A 19,027-nucleotide genomic window follows, 5' to 3' on the forward strand; every position below is an offset into this window, starting at 1 on the left:
TTTACAAAAGTAGGAAGTTTGTTCTTCTCATTCCTCAATGGTGTTGCAAAGCAAGCAACTTGTTTTAGGTTGCTACACTCTTCTTTCGATATATTTGTTCTTCTATCAACTAGCCACTAAGATGGAGCAATTGGTGATACTAACACTTGTTTTTGCACAACATTTGTATGCCTGATGTCATGATTACAAAACCATATTCAACCAAAAGCATGGTGCAACTAGCCCCACTTGCCAAGATTGTGATTTGGTTCTTCATTTAGATTTGGTTCTTCGTTTTTGGGGTGCTTGGGTATGACAAAAGTTATCCCACATGTGGTTTAGGTAACCATAATGAATTATTTTCTATGCAGTACCCTTGAGCATGCATTTATATAACAAACTCAACATAGAGAAAAAGCACATATAAAATATCTACCCTAACTATAAAATACAACAATTAGACTAACCATAGAATATCATTCACAATTATGTTTAAAGATGTGTGAATAAGTGGGGCTAACTACATTGAGCTACACTTTTACACATGTGTAAACATCAATGATGAGATCTCTAAGTGCTTAAAATAAAAAACAAAAGGAGACTTATAGCATTTGAGGTAATAGTAACGAAATTGGTGATACTATGGGAGAATGCTCTATAGAGAGCATTGTAGACGCATAGAGCTCTAAAACACTACAAGATACAATACCTAGACAAAATATATATACAATAGTTGAAGAACCTTGTTTATAATTATGCTTATCAACATGGCTAGCTAAAGTATAGTCATATGTATATATGCATATATAAATGTGATATAGAATGTTATAAACAAAGCACAATAGAATGTCAACTAAATTGTTTCGAAGTATAACAAATGAAAAGACTAACACATGAAGCAAGACATATCTACACATTCTAAAGTGAAAGGAGACAAAGAAAAACACCTTCCTCTTTTGCTTGGTTGTGCTTTCATTTCACTTGAATAATGCTTCCTCTCTTGTAAGGATCTTTTGAATGGCTATGTTCCTTAGAAGATGAACACAAAATATAGATCAGGTAACCAAAAATATATTAGGTTTTTGTGTTCAAAAGAAGAAGAAGAAGAAGAACAACAACAACAACAACAACAAAGAATAAAAAAGAGAAGAAGTATTGCCTTATTATTGAGAAGAAGAAAGTGTGAACAATGTATTATGTCGTGATGATAAGATGAATAAAAAAATGTTCCATCTCTTTATTACGATAGCTCTTCAACATGATACCTCTCACTTATATGCTTCGCTCTTATGTCTCATCTATTTACAATGTAATAAGAGTCAACATGACTTCTAATAAACAATCACAAAGTAAATAGAGAGAGGATTATAGTATGATGGAGACAAAGGAGCAGAGCCAATAGCACGATCAAAATATGCACTTCGATCAAGAGCTCATTCCACCCAACCACCCCCGAGCTAGAATTATGTACGCGAGGGGATCCCAATGTCACTCTCAATTTCACTCACAATCACAATCACAATCTTGAATTTTTGGAAGAAGATGAAGAAGAAGAATTGTTTTGATTAGCTCTCTGGACAAAAACGGTTTTGTGTGTTGAGATGTACTTTTCTATTAGGAAACTAACACCTAGCAAGCCACCAAAAGGAAAAGAGAAGCTAAGGACCACAAGGCTCAACGATGACTTTGTCTCCTAGAACTTGCTTCCTTATATAGGCCCTCTCTAGACCAATAATCCTAGCCCAACAAAGAAATTGCCTCTAAGGAGTGTTTTATACCCCATGGACCCTAAGGATTTACACAACTTTAAATCTTGCTATATCTTGTAAAGCAAGAGTTGTTGTCTTGATTTCCATCTACAACTCTCAATGTTGTAGCAACACTAAAACTCCAAATTAAACACCTAGGATCTTCCATGTAAGCTTACACAACCCTTAGGAGGTCTTAGAATAGAAAATGACTCTTCAATCCACATCAATAGGGCCTCTATTCAAAGTCATGCTTACATATATCAATTGATTAATGCCTTATCCTCCCAAAATTTAGGCAATCCTTTCTTGTCATTAGGGATCTCTCTCTCTCTCTCTCTCTCTCTCTCTCTCTCTCTCTCTCTCTCTCTCTCTCTCTCTCTCTCTCTCTCTCTCTCTCTCTCTCTCTCTCTCTCTCTCTCTCTCTCTCTCTCTCTCTCTCTCTCTCTCTCTCTCTCTCTCTCTCTCTCTCTCTCTCTCTCTCTCTCTCTCTCTCTCTCTCTCTCCCCCTTATATTGGGATATAAGTCTTTTTTTTCTGTTTTTAACGCTCTTTAAGGTTATCTCCCTCTTTTGTTGTTCATTTTTTCAATACTCAAAACTAATTTGTCTCCATCAATAGTGCTTTCTTTACATATTCCCTTTCACTCTCTTGCTTTCTTAACAAAGACTATGTTTTCAATTAGGGTAACTTGAACCCTTTGGCAGGTGCATATAATCTCTTACTTTAAAAATTTCCATGGGATTGCTGATGTAAAAAGAAAAAGTGTCCCTAAGATGACTCTCCACACTCTCACAATTGGGATTAAGAATATTCTCATTCATTATTAAATTATAGGCACTCCAATCTCAACTAGCTACATTCTCTGTATTTCAAGGGGGGATTGCAAGACATATCTAACTTGCAAGGTAGATCTAGAAAAATCCAACCATAAGATCAAGTTGGTGTCTTCTAGAAACTTTTTCCCTACTCATGATCTACATCTTAACTACTACGGTCATCATGATCTTACTCTAGCAAAGATTGAATCAATATTTACTAATCTACTATTTTTAGGTAGTCTACCAGACCATTAGGGGAGTTTTGAGATCTCGAAAATGCCTTTTAGGAGATAGAAAGAGACTGATCTATACCAATAGGAGCAAAGCCTCCATAACGGAACTTCTATTTTAGAAAGGGTAAGAAATTATTTTACAAAAAGATACATATATAATAATATTACGAATTTGTATTATCAATATGTATTTTTAGTCTCTTATATTCGTGATTATGACATTCTTTGCATTAATTATATACAATCCTGATCTCTTTTATTTAATGATATGTCTAAATTCATGATAATGACATAATTACTCTAAATTCAAATTAGTAAAAAGCTTGGCACATTTTTTTTCCCTCCTTTCTTTTGTCCCTCTCGTGGTACCCTAGTCTTCTCTCTCTCTCTCTCTCTCTCTCTCTCTCTCTCTCTCTCTCTCTCTCTCTCTCTCTCTCTCTCTCTCTCCCTCTCCCTCTCCCTCTCCCTCTCCCTCTCCCTCTCCCTCTCCCTCTCCCTCTCCCTCTCCCTCTCCCTCTCCCTCTCCCTCTCCCTCTCCCTCTCCCTCTCCCTCTCTCTCTCTCTCTCTCTCTCTCTCTCTCTCTCTCTCTCTCTCTCTCTCTCTCTTTGCTATGGATACAGAAATTCGACCTTCAACAAGGTGTCCAAGCTTCCAAATCACATCCATATTGGTATTTAACTCGTTCCAAAAAGATGGAAGATGGATTCCTACAATCATTAGCAAAGGCAATTGGATCACCATGCAACAGGAAAAACGTGGGAAAAGGCAAAGATATGAGAGTTCGTTCATCTCTACTTGGAAGGGTAGATCATCATATACACTACATCAAGTGAGGGTGGATTTACAAAATGAAGATATTGAACTACCATACCCATTTGTGTTCTAACTTAATAACAAACAAGTAAGTTTTTATTTCATATTATATTCATTTAAGTGTATATAAAATTTCACCTCCTGATTAATAAACATTTGTAACATTTTTTTTAAATAAATATTAACGAGGAGATAGATAACATATTCTTGTTGGTTTCACATTACCTTTATAAGTTTATCATCATTGAGATAAATAAACTGAACAATCTTCTAGCATTTACAATTACTCTCCAGCCAGAAGAGTAACTATCATCTTGATGAGGGCAGTGCAATCAACAAGAGTAACTTGTTTATGGTAGTTTTTAGAATAAATTTTCTTAGTATGTTCCAACCATATTAATCAAGAACTTACCGCAACTTGTCTATATTACATTGTTGCAAGTAAGTCAGAAGGCATGGGAGGCCTTTTCTCTAGCACTTCAATCAATCTTTTGCAAACTCTATACCAAAAAGACAATAAAATTTAGAGTTATTACAAAAAAAAGATCAAAATATTTAGATTACCTACAACAAAAAGATCAAAATATCAAGGAGACCCTAGATTATATAACTTACAACTTGGCATTTCCATGGCTTCCTTTTATAAAATTGATGAGGAAACATTGCCTCTCCACATAATCTATTCCAATTAGGCTCCAATGAGAACTAAAAACAAAAATATTTCAATAATCTAGCAAAACAAGATCTCGTAAAATCTTAAAAAATATTAAATTACTTACTTTTCATTGTATGTAATTAGAAGAAGCTCCAACGATTCAAAGTCAATTGAATTAAACCAATGGTCAAAAGCACTTGTATCAAGCTCACTCCTCATATAGTATGAGATGGATGGATCAAGAACCTCAATCTTTTGTTATGTATCATACCAATATCATTTTTCTAATTTCTATATGGAGGCACATTTAAAATATTGAAAGCCTTAACATCAGAAAGAGGGACTGGCTCAAGGACCTTTGAAAACCTGTATCTCAATCTCCTGAGAATAATCATGTATTTATCCATAAGCATAAGCCTATGTGCATGAGCCGCACAGATATAAGAATCTTGGAAAAACTCAATCAAAAAATCCTCTGTAGCCTCCTGAATACAATTGAGACCTACCCTAGTCCATCTAAAACTCTATAGACTATGCTTGTCACAGATTTCTCTGACAAGCGTCTGAAAAGACAACTTTGGAATTGCATTATTTAGAGCCTTCATTACACTTCTAATCTCCTTAAGGCACCTCACATGCTATGAGAATCTTCTTCTTGGCTTTGATTTCCTTGAAAGTTTGGAAGGCTTGGAGGACTAATGTATCTTTGAAGCAAGACTTCTAGGATCAACTTTTTGCTTCCTTGTAGTGGACTTAGTTCTAGCCATCTGGAACATCCAAAAAGCCAAATAATGCTAAAAAAATAGGAAATATCTCCTAATCTCTCATATCAATATATCTACAATCACGAAGCAGCAGGCAAACAGTAATCACAAAGTCTAAATACAATCTCAATAAAACAGTACGAAGACGTATGAAACGCAAGTAGGCCTTGAAGACAGAGGGAACTCAATATCATATCGCGTTTCACATGGCACAAGGGGATATGAAACATGAGTAGGCCTTGAAGACAAAGGGAAATCAACTCATATCGTGTTTCATACGGCACAAGGGAAACAATGCAAGAATAAGTCGGATGAAACATGATATGGCCTTACTCGAAAAAAAGAACATAACACTGTTTGTGTTTCATACGTCACATGACAAACATGGCAATCCTAATCGTGTTCAACTCATCTATTCTATGAGGTATCTTCACCTTTAACCTTCTAGGAGAATCAACTCATCCTTTAGACTACTTTTTGGGCAAAATTATTTACCCTAAACATCTTGATCCTTCTTGATTGATCATATTTTAAAATTCCAAGTTTGTAGTATATGTTTTTCCAATAGACATATGCATTTGAAAGATTAAAAGAGATTTTTTCATTTCAACTTAGTTATTTGCTTGAAGCTTGAAGTTCTATAATTTATGAAACTTAAAAGAGATTCAAAGTTCTATAGCTTGCATCAAGTTAAATGCATGAAATGTGAGTATGGCTTTAATGGAAAAAAGAAACCTAGCACCCATGTTACAACATAAACTTGTAGGCCTTAGTCATATGAAACACGAGAAGGCCTCATGTGGACAAGAGAAACCTAGCACCCATCACATTTCATACGTTTTGAATTTTTTGGGATGATTTAGTAGAAGTATTAAGGTGATTCATAACTTACTCATATTCTAGAAAAAAACTTATATTCTTAAATGTTGAGTGCATATGCTGTCGATGAAACCTTCTTTGGTACCCTTGTGCGGAAGAATAATTTTGTACTGTGATCAAATTAGCGTTGTGTTGGTGTGGTTGAGTATAGAGAGGTTTTTGTCTTTGAAAAAACTCTTGCGGTTCAGAAATCGGATTTATAACGATGTTGGTTTACACGTGTGGCAGTTGTAATGCATAGTTAATTTCACACGTGCGATTGAAGAGTGTTTTGCTTGGGAATTTGTGCCATATGTCACTTACTTTTTCAGCATGATAACGCTTTTATAGCTCTTATTTTCAAGTTTTTTCCTTTTTCTTTTGCATTTTAAGTGCAAGTACTCCAAATTAGTGCAACGTGCTTTTTTATCAAACGTGTGGTGATCATTAGCATATATATATGAACACTCAAGTTCGAGTCTTGGTTACTATTTCTTTCACATATCTCGTCTTGTCTTCGACCAGCTTTTTATCTTGTAAGCATCACAAGCTAAACCAAGCATATGCTTACAAGAAACCATTTATTCTCAAGAGCAAGGCCTATAAATATCAGGTATTACATTTTTCTTAATGTTTTTCTCTACAATCTTGAATTTTGAGGCATTGAAGATGTTCATTGGTTTAAAAGGAGAAAGATACATTAGGGACTTAGAAATTCTATATTGGTTTTACTTTATTTTTCTAGCAATATTGGTCTGGTAAACATGTGAAATGATGGGGTTTTGATGTTCTTGAGGCATTGTTTTGTTCAAATTTTCAGGATATATGAAACACAAATTCGTCAAGTTTTATTTATAAGTGACGTGTGAAACACAATTTGGTGAACTGTGATGTGGTCTGAATCATTGTTTTCGTGTTTAATTCATTCTTTCATCTTGTATTTCCTTAATTTTCTTATCAATCTTTCTTTAGTCTACTACATATGAGCAAATGTGGATTTGTATACTATGACCCTTATTTTTGTTTTTTGGATTTTCTTTTGTGAGTAATTAGGATGACTAAAAGGAAGTTTTCATTAGAGGGAATGGAGGAGGAGGATCTGGAGGTCACCTATGATGAAAAGCTGTTTGATTTTCTTCATATAATTGGAAATTCATCTAGATTTATTTACATCAAAGATATGCTCAATGTTCCCTTTGATTTGCAAGAGCTTTTGAAGGATCTTGAAGATAAACTGAAGGATTTTAAGGTGTTTTATGATAGACATGTGGAAGGCCTAGAGATTGAGGAATTTGTCCATTATAGAGATGTAATGGAAGCTTCTAATGCTGCTAGAACAACTTTGCAAACAAGGTTTAGCCTTATTGATGAAGAATTAAAGAAGTGGAAAGCAGATTGCCCTTTTCATCAAAATCAGCAACAATGTCTTCTTGTATAGAAGGATGTTGGATTTCTTATATATCTTCAATATATGGATAGTTGTTCTTCAGATACAATACAAGAGAAGAAGATGGAGGATGTTGCATGCAAAGACAAAGAAGTTGAAGAGAAGGGTGAAATGTTTCAGGAGGATATTGAGAACCAGTTAGTGCACGGATTTGATGTTGCTTTGTTTAAAAGTGAGAACATTACAAAAGTGGAAGAAAATGAGATAGAGTTGTGTGCATAGATTGAAACAAGTCCTCTTGAATGTGTCCCAACATTTCCCAGTTATCTCATCAACAAAAAGAGATATATATTGCTAAATGATATTCAACATCTTTTTTATCTTAGAGAAGATTACTGCTTGGCAATCCTTGTTGCATGGGGTCAAAATGATAATAATTTTATAGGTTATGAAGAGGAATTGATAGCAACTCTTGATGTTGAGGGAGAGAATTTTCAAGGCATTTATGGAGCCTTGCATTCTTGTATTAATCAGATCGTGGAATATGAAAAGGGGGGGATACCTTCAGAGGAAGAGTACATACAAATTCAACATAGACTTAGTTTTGATAATATGGGGTATGATGAGAAATTGAAGTCTCCATTAGAGGAGAAACCAAAAAGTTCAGTAAATCTATATGATGATAGTATTCTTGAAGAAGATGAAAACCCTAAGGTATAAAAGATAATTCTAAGATATCCATTGTAATTTATATTAGAGTATGTTATGCATTATACACAAATATTTTTGGATATTTATCTACTAACATCTTATACTATTGTGGTTTATTGTGTAGATAGAAATTGAAAATGCAAAGAACTTTCTTGGAAGAGCCAAGGGCTCAAGGCCATTGAAGCTTGGCAAAAGTCAAGGCCTTGGTCATTATATTGAAAGCTTAAATAATCAAATAGTTGCAATTTACCATAGCATGTTGTCAAGCTCTCCAAGCTTACCAATAATGGCTTTGAAAGCTATCTCCAAGGTGATTGGATCCCAAGCTTTCAATAGAGATCCAAACAAGATAATTTTGGTGGAGAAGGAAGAAGCTTTAAGAGTTTTTGGCTTCATGTATGGATATAGTGGATCTAGGGCAGGATACTTTGGAGTTCTTGCCTCTTATTTGCTCTCCCGTGTAGGAGATACCAAGAATTTGAAGCTCCTTCTAGGTTACAGGAAACAAGAGTTCTTGAAATGTAGAGGTCTCATCGAGTGGGATGAAACAAACGATTCCCTTAGAGAACCCAGTGAATTCTCTGAAACTAAAGACTCTTCTGCAACAACAGAGTCAAACTAAAAGATGTTAAGGGTTTCTTGAAACCCATCTCTTTGTCTAGTTTGTAACCATTCAGAATATCTTTGCTTTGCACAAGAGTTTAAATATTGCACCGTATTCGGCTCGTCTGAGCGGTCGTTTCTGGGCTGAGTCCCAAAATCGGACCTCGACCCTTGCCATTCGGCCAACTCGGCCCGGAAACCCTAATTGGCCCTCAGCCCAAAGTCTACTCAACCCGTTCGAGTAATGGCATTCGGCCCCATTGACCAACTTGGCCCTCGAACCAAGACCTGATTCGGCCCTTGGCCCATCCGAGTGACCTCGTCCAAACGACAAGACTCAGCCCTCGGCCTACGAAAAGTTCGGCCCTCGAACTAGTGTGATTCGGCCCTCGGCCCATGTGTCTCGACCCATCCGAATCACCCACTCGACCCCTGCAATTCGAACCAGTTGGGCCGAGTGTGAATTTGTCTCAAATTTTCAAAAATTTGACCTAACCCAGCTAGAGCTCAATAGCGCAAACTGTCACAAGTCCTCCTGATGCTCAGAACTTGATTCTGGCACACAGAATAGACAAAATCGTAAGGCGCAGTCGCTCAGCAGCTTGAGTAGGCTATCACGAGACCTACAGATCTAGAGGCAACCCGTTGAGCCATAAAACCCTGATTGGACCAAAAAACGAGCAAGGCAGCGTAACAAAAAAACCCTAAACCCCATCAAGACGGCTAGAGAATTGATCAACAAAGCCTATCAGGCCCAAAATGAAGCAAAAGTACGTAAGACACTTAGAGATTGTTTGCCGCACTCACCTTGAATTTCTGCACTTGAAGTACACTTAAGGAAAACTGAAAGCCTAATTGAGCACAAGTGCACTGGAAAGAACACACACACTGAGTGGAGATAAATTGAGGATTGTATTTAATAAGTCAAGGAACTCGCTCAGATAAACCACTCAAGGAACCCACCAATAAGAGAGGACCCAAAGATGTAGACAAACCATCAACACGCGAAATAGGACCAAGCGAGCGGCGCCAACGAAGTGGATTTGACAAACCTACTCAACCTCATCGACAGCTTGGTGGAGCACAAGAACTCGACTATGGCAGAAGAAAGCTCAGACCGCAAGTCTAACGAGGAACTTGACTTACGCGTCTTCCCAGAGGCTATTCAGAGCTGGTCACTAGCTACGATGCACACGCCCGGTATGAGCACCGTGGCAGGATAGCAGATGCTATCATTGCAGACTTAGAAGAAGAGAGAAAGCTAGCCCACAAGGCATTGCAAAGCATAGTCGAATACAATAGAGACCAATAGGCTAACAGCCAAAGGCAAAGCACGGAGTTGCGTGATGTGCAGCGGGTGCTGAACTTAGCCGGTAGAAACCGAACGGATCACGAGAGAGCCCTAGAAGGAGGCTTAACACTGAGCGAGCTTCTCATGAAGCGACTGCTAGACAACACCGCAGCAGAGAAAAGTGCCACGGCATTGGCGACATCACTGCTGGCAGGATTAGGAGCAACCCAAGGCTCTAAGAGCCAGTCTAAAATCCCAATAATCGCAAAGCAGCTCGACAAGTACCAACCCCACGACGATCCATACATCTTTGTAGAGCAGTTCGAGCAAGTCTGCGAAGCCAATGGCCTCAACGACCTGACTCAGTGCTCTCAAGCGTTCGGGCTCTACTTAGGTGACAAGGATAAGACTTGGTATACAAGCTTAGATGCCGTAGAGCAAGCCAACTTCAATGGCCTCAAGAATCTCTTCATCAAGAGATTTGCTGAGCCTGGATACTCCAACAATCTGCTAGTACGACTGATGAATGTCAAGCAGAAAGAGGAGGACATTCGCGATTACGTAACCCATGTGAGGAGTCTCTTCAAGAGAATCCCTACGGCGGGCAAACAACCGACTGAAAGAGCAGTTTCAATTGTATTCATCAGCCGAATTCGAAACAAGGAATTGTATAAGGCTTTGGCAGGCAACTTGAGCTGCAGCGAGACACGCTAGCTAGGGTTTTTGAGGATGCCATCAGAGTTGACGATGAGCTGAAAGAGCGGAGCTCTAGGAGCTCAAACTTAGAAGAAACCAACTCGTTAAGTTCAGAGAGAGCGTCAGCCTCTAGTGAATGATCAGTCCCATCATCCCAAGATAAGGGGAAAGCCACCGAGACAAACCAAGACTTGGTTGATGTCAAGATGGAGATAGCCAAGCTGCAAGATATGTTGAGATGACCAATGCGCCCACACATCCAATACGTGTACTATGGTGGAAACCACTTGCCAGCCGAGTGTCAAGACCCTAGGTCGAGACCTTGTGCTAACTGCGGCAAGTTCGGTCACAACGTCGCGCATTGCATATTGCCGAGAAGACTTCCGTACTCGCAACCATACGGCCAGTCTTATCTAGCGAACAGGCCGCAACCACTCTTCGGAATGGGAGCCCCATTGGCCCTTCCTGCACCTAACGACATTAAGTCGGTTGTTCCTAGAATGGACATAAACCCTACAGGCATACCTAGACCACCTGGTCCCTACGTGACCCATCCACTGAGTGACGCTCTAGTCCACTATGTGGAAGAGCCAAATGAGGAAGAGACTTACGTATACCCTTATGTCTCTCACAACGATGAGGGCAACGCAGTCCTTATGGACTATCAACCAATACCGGTGATGGCGTTAGGGAGAGGACGAGGTAGAGGCCTAGGAGGGCAGATGCAAGATCCAATCATCTGTTGGACTTGTGGTCACCCAGGTCATGTCTCATCACATTTCCCTGAGAGGGAGCAGAAGAACAGAGACAAAGCTGACCTAAGGTGCGTTGAGTGTGGAATCACCCATCTCTTTGTCGTCGATTGCCCAAAGCGGAAACCTTCTTCAACTTCAGCCAATGTATCATCTATCCCCTTGGGGTTGTTTGGTGTCGAGAACCTCGATGGGGAGACCACACCTATCCCATTGCTGGTCATGACCTGTGCCTAGATGAGCATGCCAACATCACTGCCATAATCTAGCAACTTGAATGCAGCCTCGATAGGGAAGAAGAGCCACAGGCGGAGAAGGAAGAGGTCGGAAGCTAAGATTGCACTGAAAACTAAGAGTGCTACAACTCTGCCTGTTGGAAAGAAGGTCACGGACGTAGAGGCAAAAACTTCAACCCCTAAGATGGTCGAAAAGGGAAGTGCCAAGGTAGGGGAATACCCACATCTGAAGCGCCAACTAGAGGCCATAGAGAAAGTGAAGGACTGGGTGAAAGAGGCTCAAGAGCACTTAAGGGATGCTGAGCCCATCCTAGAGGACGAGATCAATGATCTCCCCAGCATAAGCACGCCAGTCTCACCCCCTCGACCAAAGTCAGGAGATGCGACCGCACCACAAGCAGCACCGCTTAGGCCAAGCCTTGATGCTGCAGGTCCGCAAATTAATCACGGCCATTGGCCAGGACAATCCAGTTTAAGAGAGAGACAAGAAGCCACCAACGACCTCCTTACCACGCTAGTGACCACCTCTGTGACTTTAAGCCTAGGAGACCTACTTAAGCAACATCCCACCCTATGGCAAGACCTAAAGCAGTGGGTTGAGGGGTCACGAGAACAAGCTACTGATCTGCATGACCATGATGTAGAAACACAAATACCGAGTCTAACACTGCACTATGTGCCAAAATCCTTGCACATTAATGCTTTCTGGGAAGGCACCGAGATGCATGCAGTATTACCGGTCCTAGCCCTAGGCTACACGGTGAGAAAGGGATCGTAGACATGGGAGCTGGGATTAGTGTGGTGAGCCACGCAGTACTTCAGACTTGGGAAAACCCACTTATCGAGACTGCTTGGTTTAATGTCACATTAGCAAACAGCATGAGAGTGAAGCCATTCGGGGTACTTAAAAACTGGCCAATGAAAATTGCAGGTGTCCAGTTCTCTGGTGACTTTATAGTCATGAAGGGAGTGGACTATGATTGGGGTAACAGCTTGATTGGGGTAACAGCTTGATCTTCCTAGGCAACAGAACGGAAGTTGTGAGGGTAGAGATGGACACTTGGAAGACCTCACCAGTCAACTTGGATGCCATCTCCGTGATGCTCAAAGGTAACACTCAAGTTAAGAAGTCTCATGGGCCCTTGACCAAGTACATCCCATGCCCAGAGGATGAGTGAGATTGGATGCATGTCCTTGCTACAATCGACCTGCCCTTCTCGGATCATGAGGCATATGAGCAAGCCATCAAGATGATGGACAAGTCTAACGGCACACCCTCTATACCAGTTTGCATGATGGCAGGAACCCTTCGTGGGAGACCTAAGCCCGTCACCTTCCAAGTGCCAAACAACAAAAGAGAACTCCAGGAGATTCTGAAATACTTAATAGACAAGCTAGCTGACAATCCAGTAGCAAACTTCAAACCACTCCAGGATCTCTTAGATGAATCCAAGTGGCAATGGACCAGGGTGCATGACTTAAACCTCATGTACAACTGGGCCCTAGTCCCTGATCAACGACAAGAGATATATCAAGCCCTAGGAGAAGACGAGTAGTCTGACACAGAGGACTCTAATGACAAGTACAAAGAAAGACTGCCAATCCTTCAATGATGAAAGTGAGGGTGAGATAGATACCGTAGAATACAACACTGAGGGACATGAAATAGAACAAATACGGGCAAACTCCAAGCCATAGAAAAAGAGTGTCTTCAAGATAGAGCGATGACTGGCCAAAGACCAAGCCACTTTTACCCAAGTTAACAAGCCAACTCCTAAGAGTTGTTGCACTAAACAAGTGATTATTTGCACTAATTGTTTTAATTCAACTTAACCTTCCCTAATATCTACAACTTGTTTGTAGTAGTCCAACTGCAAAGATTCTAAACTTCAATAAATTATACTGGGCACTAAATTGCTAAACCTAAGATGATTATGGTTTCTCCCCATCTCTCAGGGACAGCTCCTCATAATGTTCTCCTGCCATGCTAGTGGCGGTTTATCCAGGAAATGTTTTTAATGTTTGACTTTGGAAAGGTTGTTTCAGGGATATAGATCTCTTAGATCTATTTGTATATCTCCGTTTAAAATTCCTTTTTATGTTTTTCTCCACCTGATTAAAATTAATTCTTTTTATTTGTTTAATTTTAAACAAACATTCAAATCAAATTTTCTGACATACCATAAATCCCTAAATTTTAATCTCCCTTGGTAGACGTTTCCCACTCCGTATATAAATTTCGTCGTTGCTTTTAATTTTTAAATATTTTTTCGTTCTGCGAAAATCACGTCCTTTCTTTTCCTCTTCTATAACCAGTATCAAGCATGATAAAACAAGTTCTTTCCACACTCTTATGGTTCACATACAACGTTCATTTTAAATCCCGTATATCCCCTTAGTTTTCTTTAAATTATCCTAGTGGCCCTCCACTCCATGTATTTAAGAAGTTGATTGTAAAATGAATAACATGTAAAAATTTAATATAGATGCTGAGGCTTTTTCCTCATGCCATCCAATCATCAAATTGTTTGATTTTATTTTGGTTTTAATTTAAACTAAATTTTATAACTGCAACCTAACATTATTAATTATTAAAAAGTGTTGTCAAACTTTTTATTTGTAACTTCCCATGTTTCCTAAATGTTCACACCGCGTATAATCTCTCCTTTCAAAACCAAAACACCATATCTTTATACGAGCATTTCTTAAGTAAAATATTATTAAATTATTATTTCTTTTCTTTAACCCTTACAACAAAAATGCACTAACAAATCAAAGATTTTGTTTCCAATATTTCACTAAGAATCCATAGTTTATATCAATAAATAACACATTTTACGTAAAGGAAAACTATGCTTTTTTCCTAAATATAACTCTTTTCTAATTTTTAAATATAACAAAACATCTTTAAAAATCTTGATAGAAATTCAGTAAATTCCCTGACTCATAAGCTTTATAGGAAAAATATCAGAACTTATAAATTTTCAGTCAGTAATTTTATGAAATTTTATTTATGATAATTTTGAGTCATTTTTTAGTGTTTTCGACTGTTTTTGATTTTTAATAAATAAAAACCAGTTCAGATAAATGCAAACAACCATGTAGCATGAGAAAAAAAGTTTAAAGACATATTTTAAAAATTATAAATTAGAGAAATTTTCATACCATATCATTTATTTTAGATAAATCAGTTAGACACTTACTTGCAAAACCGCGGGTCGTCGTCACGTCCTTGGAGACCGTGTCCCCCTACAGTCCAGCCAATGTCTGTCTTCTATCCAGTCGATTCAAATGGGAGCTCATCATTTTGTTTTGCTTCCCCACAATTACCCCAGATGCTATTCCTGCCTATAACTTCAGATTATACCAGTGTATTGAAGCTCTAAATTGGCTATTATAGGGAAGGCATGGTGAAGTAGAAGAGACATGGGGATTCCATTGATGTCTGCAACGATCTTCCAATCTTGTTTAGGCTTCCATGGAGATGGTTCTTCATTCTTTACAACGAATCATTAAGTGCAATGAGGCACCCTCTCTTCTTTCTTCCTTAATAGTGCCCCCCCCCTTCATAATTATCTCTCCCTTCTTGCCAAATGACCAAGTTTTTTTTTTCTCTCTCTCTCTCTCATTCAACATTTTAGCGCGCCTTGCGCTTACAATCATGCTTTATGCCCTGAAACTCAACATTCTTCGTAGCATGCATGGTCGCTCACCTGCACTTGCCTAAAGCTATGGTAGTTGTTGCAAAGGCTTCTTCTCTGTGTCTTTGCTCTATATTGCCAATCTTTGTCTTTGTTCCACTGTGTCTATAGTATGTTGAGAAGAGTTCATTGCAGGGTAGCACATCTATAGGTCTGGGCAACAATAGCTAGCGTACAGTTTGCATGGCAAGGCGATGGCAAAGCAAGGGGGTCAATGCAGTCGCATTGATTCCATCCTCTCTCTCTCTCTCTCTCTCTCTCTCTCAGACACACGACAGAGATGCACACGATCTTGTGCAATCAATGGGCATATACACGGCCACACTTGTACATCAGAAACCAATAAAGATCTGAGAAATCAGAAACTCTGTCCACGCACACGCACGCTCTCTCTCCCTCTCTCTCTGTCTGTCTCTCTCGCGCTGTAATCAGCACGAAGATGGCATCACTTATGGCTGCCAATGGCTGCAAAATGTTCTTTCAGCAGACCTGCAGGGGCAAAAGGGAAAGTACTAGCATTCCACGTACTGTGTCATCATTTCACGAGCTTCCGATCGGCAGAAAGGCTGCCGATGCAAGGCCGCGTGGGCGGGATCAAGGGATCTGCTAAGAATGATGATCGACGGGAAAGACTGGGAAGGATGATCAATGGATGCTCTGTCTCTCTCTCTCGCAGGCTACGTCGCTAACGTAAATCAACCATATAACTAGGCAAATTCTCTCTCTGTGTCTTTGCCTTTCTCTGCGCGCCTGCCTGCTTCTCTCTCTCTCTCTCTCCTTCCGATTCTTAACCGTTTTTTTTCCCCCTTTCTTTTTTTTTTACGTTGAATATGCATCAACTCAATTCTGTTTACGTTTTTGACCAACATGAACGATCTACCGTCGCTTTAAGTGTACACTCTCTTATAATTGACTTGTGCAATGATATTGCAACGTAACATACAATTGGAATAATCACGATCGTATGATTTGGTTTACATAAAGGGAGCAGCATAGTCATAATAACATAACATGAACTTGTTCGTGGAGAGGTGATCAAATGTCACGCATGGACTCACTTTGGATCCACAAGCACAAAAGCTGCCGAAAATTTCTGTCAATTATGTCTTCGCAACAAGACTTACACTATGAGGAAATAGACCTTTTGAGCTCAAAGGATTTGGAGGTCGCCCCATTAATGGATACTCTTAACTTCTACACTTGAAAGGAGTGTCATAATCATTCTAGAGAACTTCCTTCCAAAGACCATTGCTTCGAGGTAAATGCAGATGAAATCCTAAGGAATGTGATTACATGCCTTTTCAAAATCCATTCACTAAGAGGTAGTCCTATCCACCAATCATTGCTTAGTCAATTAGCTGTTGCAAGGCTAGGGATGGCATTTTCTATCTTCTGATAAAAAAAATGAAGCCATAATGCTCGGGGTGGATGACTTAAGCTAGTAATCACTTAATTTTGAGTGCCAAAGCCTTGACAAAAAGCTTATAAGACATATTCAACATGGTCAAAGGCTGCTAATGGTTACCTTGATGCACATGGGTGATTTACAAATTACCTTGATAACACCCATGTTGGCCTCCATAGGGAATTGCCTAGTAGCAAAGCAGTCCCCTTTGGATTACTTCGTCCTTGCCAAGAGTCTATTCTCTTGAATCTGATATTCAACACCTCCCCAAAGAAATCTCCATAATAATCATCAATGATCTAATGATCACCCCTTGATCATCACTACAGTATTACTGTAGACAATAATCACAATCATAATGCTATGTATTTTTCATAAAGAATTTCATCATTAGGAGGTAGGAGGTAGCATAACTAATGAAATCCTCCATCCCTGAGATTAATACTAAGATATCCTATCAACTTGTCAAGACCTTGTGGTTTGTTTAAAATTCCCCCGAAAACTCCTAATTTATAACAAGGTCCTATCTCCTCTAAGTAGTAATAATCCCTACAGTAAAATTTTAAACAGTCATAGCTGAGATTCACTAAGTAGACCTATCAAATTTTTATCTAAAACTCCACCTTCCTCTCATACAAAAACTTTCCCATAGATTCATCTCCTAGCTAGACTGCAAGGACACGGCCTCCAAAGACAGCAACAACGAACACCGCATCTGCATTGAATTCATGTAAAAATTTAGTAATAAGGTGTCAATTGTATACAGTTTTGCCAAAAAATTGTTGCAATAAATGGCATGTTTTTAGGTGTTGTCATTTCTCCCCCACTGAAATGCGAAGCGTCCTCGCGAGCACAGCTACATCACGAACATCCAGCATCACCAACACTGCTACCACGAGCACTGCTACGCAACTTTGAAAGAAAAATATACTCTCCTCCACTTAATTGCAAAGCGTCCTCGCGAGCACAGCTACAAGATCTGCAAAACCGTACATGGACAACTAGTAGACACTTTTTTTTTAAAAAAAGGAAAAAATACTTGTTGGTGTCCTATTAAAACACAAACCATACAAACATTCCAAGTAAATTGTATAAAAACTTATGCAAACTAACATTCTCCCTTACTCACTCTCCCCACTGAAATGCATAACAGAGCTTCATCCATTGCATAGAATATACCAACTAGGAAGCTATCTAGAGCCGCTAAACAACAATAATCCCTCTAGGCAATAAATTGCCACACTACTATCCTACTAAAAATATTGCTTCTGAAATAGCATCACTGATAAGGTCGTTACTTAGCAAAGAACCCAAACAAGGCAAACTAATACTACAACACTAAATAGGACTCCTAGGGTTTAGCTACTAACCCTCCATGTTCTACTAGAACAACCAGCCAATGGTTCGTAACTTCGAATTGTCCAAGGCTCTTCTTTTAAGTTTATGTTTTAATGGTTTTTTTTTTTAAATGTCAAAAGAGTATATACATTGATTCTCTTTCCCAAAAGGTCCCACCCCAAAGAGATACAAGGCATTGGACGCAGGGCACCCGTCAAGGAAATCCCTACAGCCTACCAGGACCTCAGAGGCGATGGTTATCTTCTTTTGGTTGTTTTTCTTTTTTCAAACCCTGCAGTCTCAGGGTGTTTTTTTCTTGTTTGTTTTTCTTCTTTCTTTCTTTCTTTAAAAGAATAAATATATAGACTCTTCCGAACTTTTAATATTTGGATTGGATTTTAAGGATTGTTTTGTTGTTGTTTTTTTTTTTAAAGATCAACTAAGAAGCTAAGAAGACATCACTTAATTGAACGGTCAAACATTTCAGCTCAACAACTTTGCTCGAGGAATCTAATCTAACGCATAATACTAGTCACTCTGCCTAGGCAAATGATAAGCAAAGAATACTCACTAGCTCAGTATCTTTCTTCCACGCTACTCCTAGTCAAAATTTCGTGGAGAGAACCTTGTTATTTAGCTATCCCACATATCGCTAGAAAAGCGACCAAAAGATAGGGGAAAACTCTATAGGATTCCTAATCGGACACCCATACAATGAAATTCACTATGTTATGCACACATGTCACCCCCTTTTTTTTAATCACTCCCTAATGCTAAGTCCCATCCCTTGTGAGTGGACTTCATATAGAGAGAATTGTGTATATATCATTCATATTTGTTTAAAATATTTATTTATAATTCCTCTGTAATTTACTTAAGTGTTTTTTTTTCTTTTTTTCTTCTTCTTCGACATCTCTAATTTCATTCCTTCAATTTTTATTCATGTATTTTTTCCCAGAATGAATGTGAAATAAAAAGTTTAGGTATGAAACAACCTTGTATGTTCGTGGATATTGCAACTCCAAGAATCAATCA

Source organism: Lygodium microphyllum, chromosome 8 (assembly GCF_053477565.2).
Source record: "Lygodium microphyllum isolate KBCC chromosome 8, Lygodium_microphyllum_v1.1.10, whole genome shotgun sequence".
Lineage (NCBI taxonomy): Eukaryota > Viridiplantae > Streptophyta > Polypodiopsida > Schizaeales > Lygodiaceae > Lygodium > Lygodium microphyllum.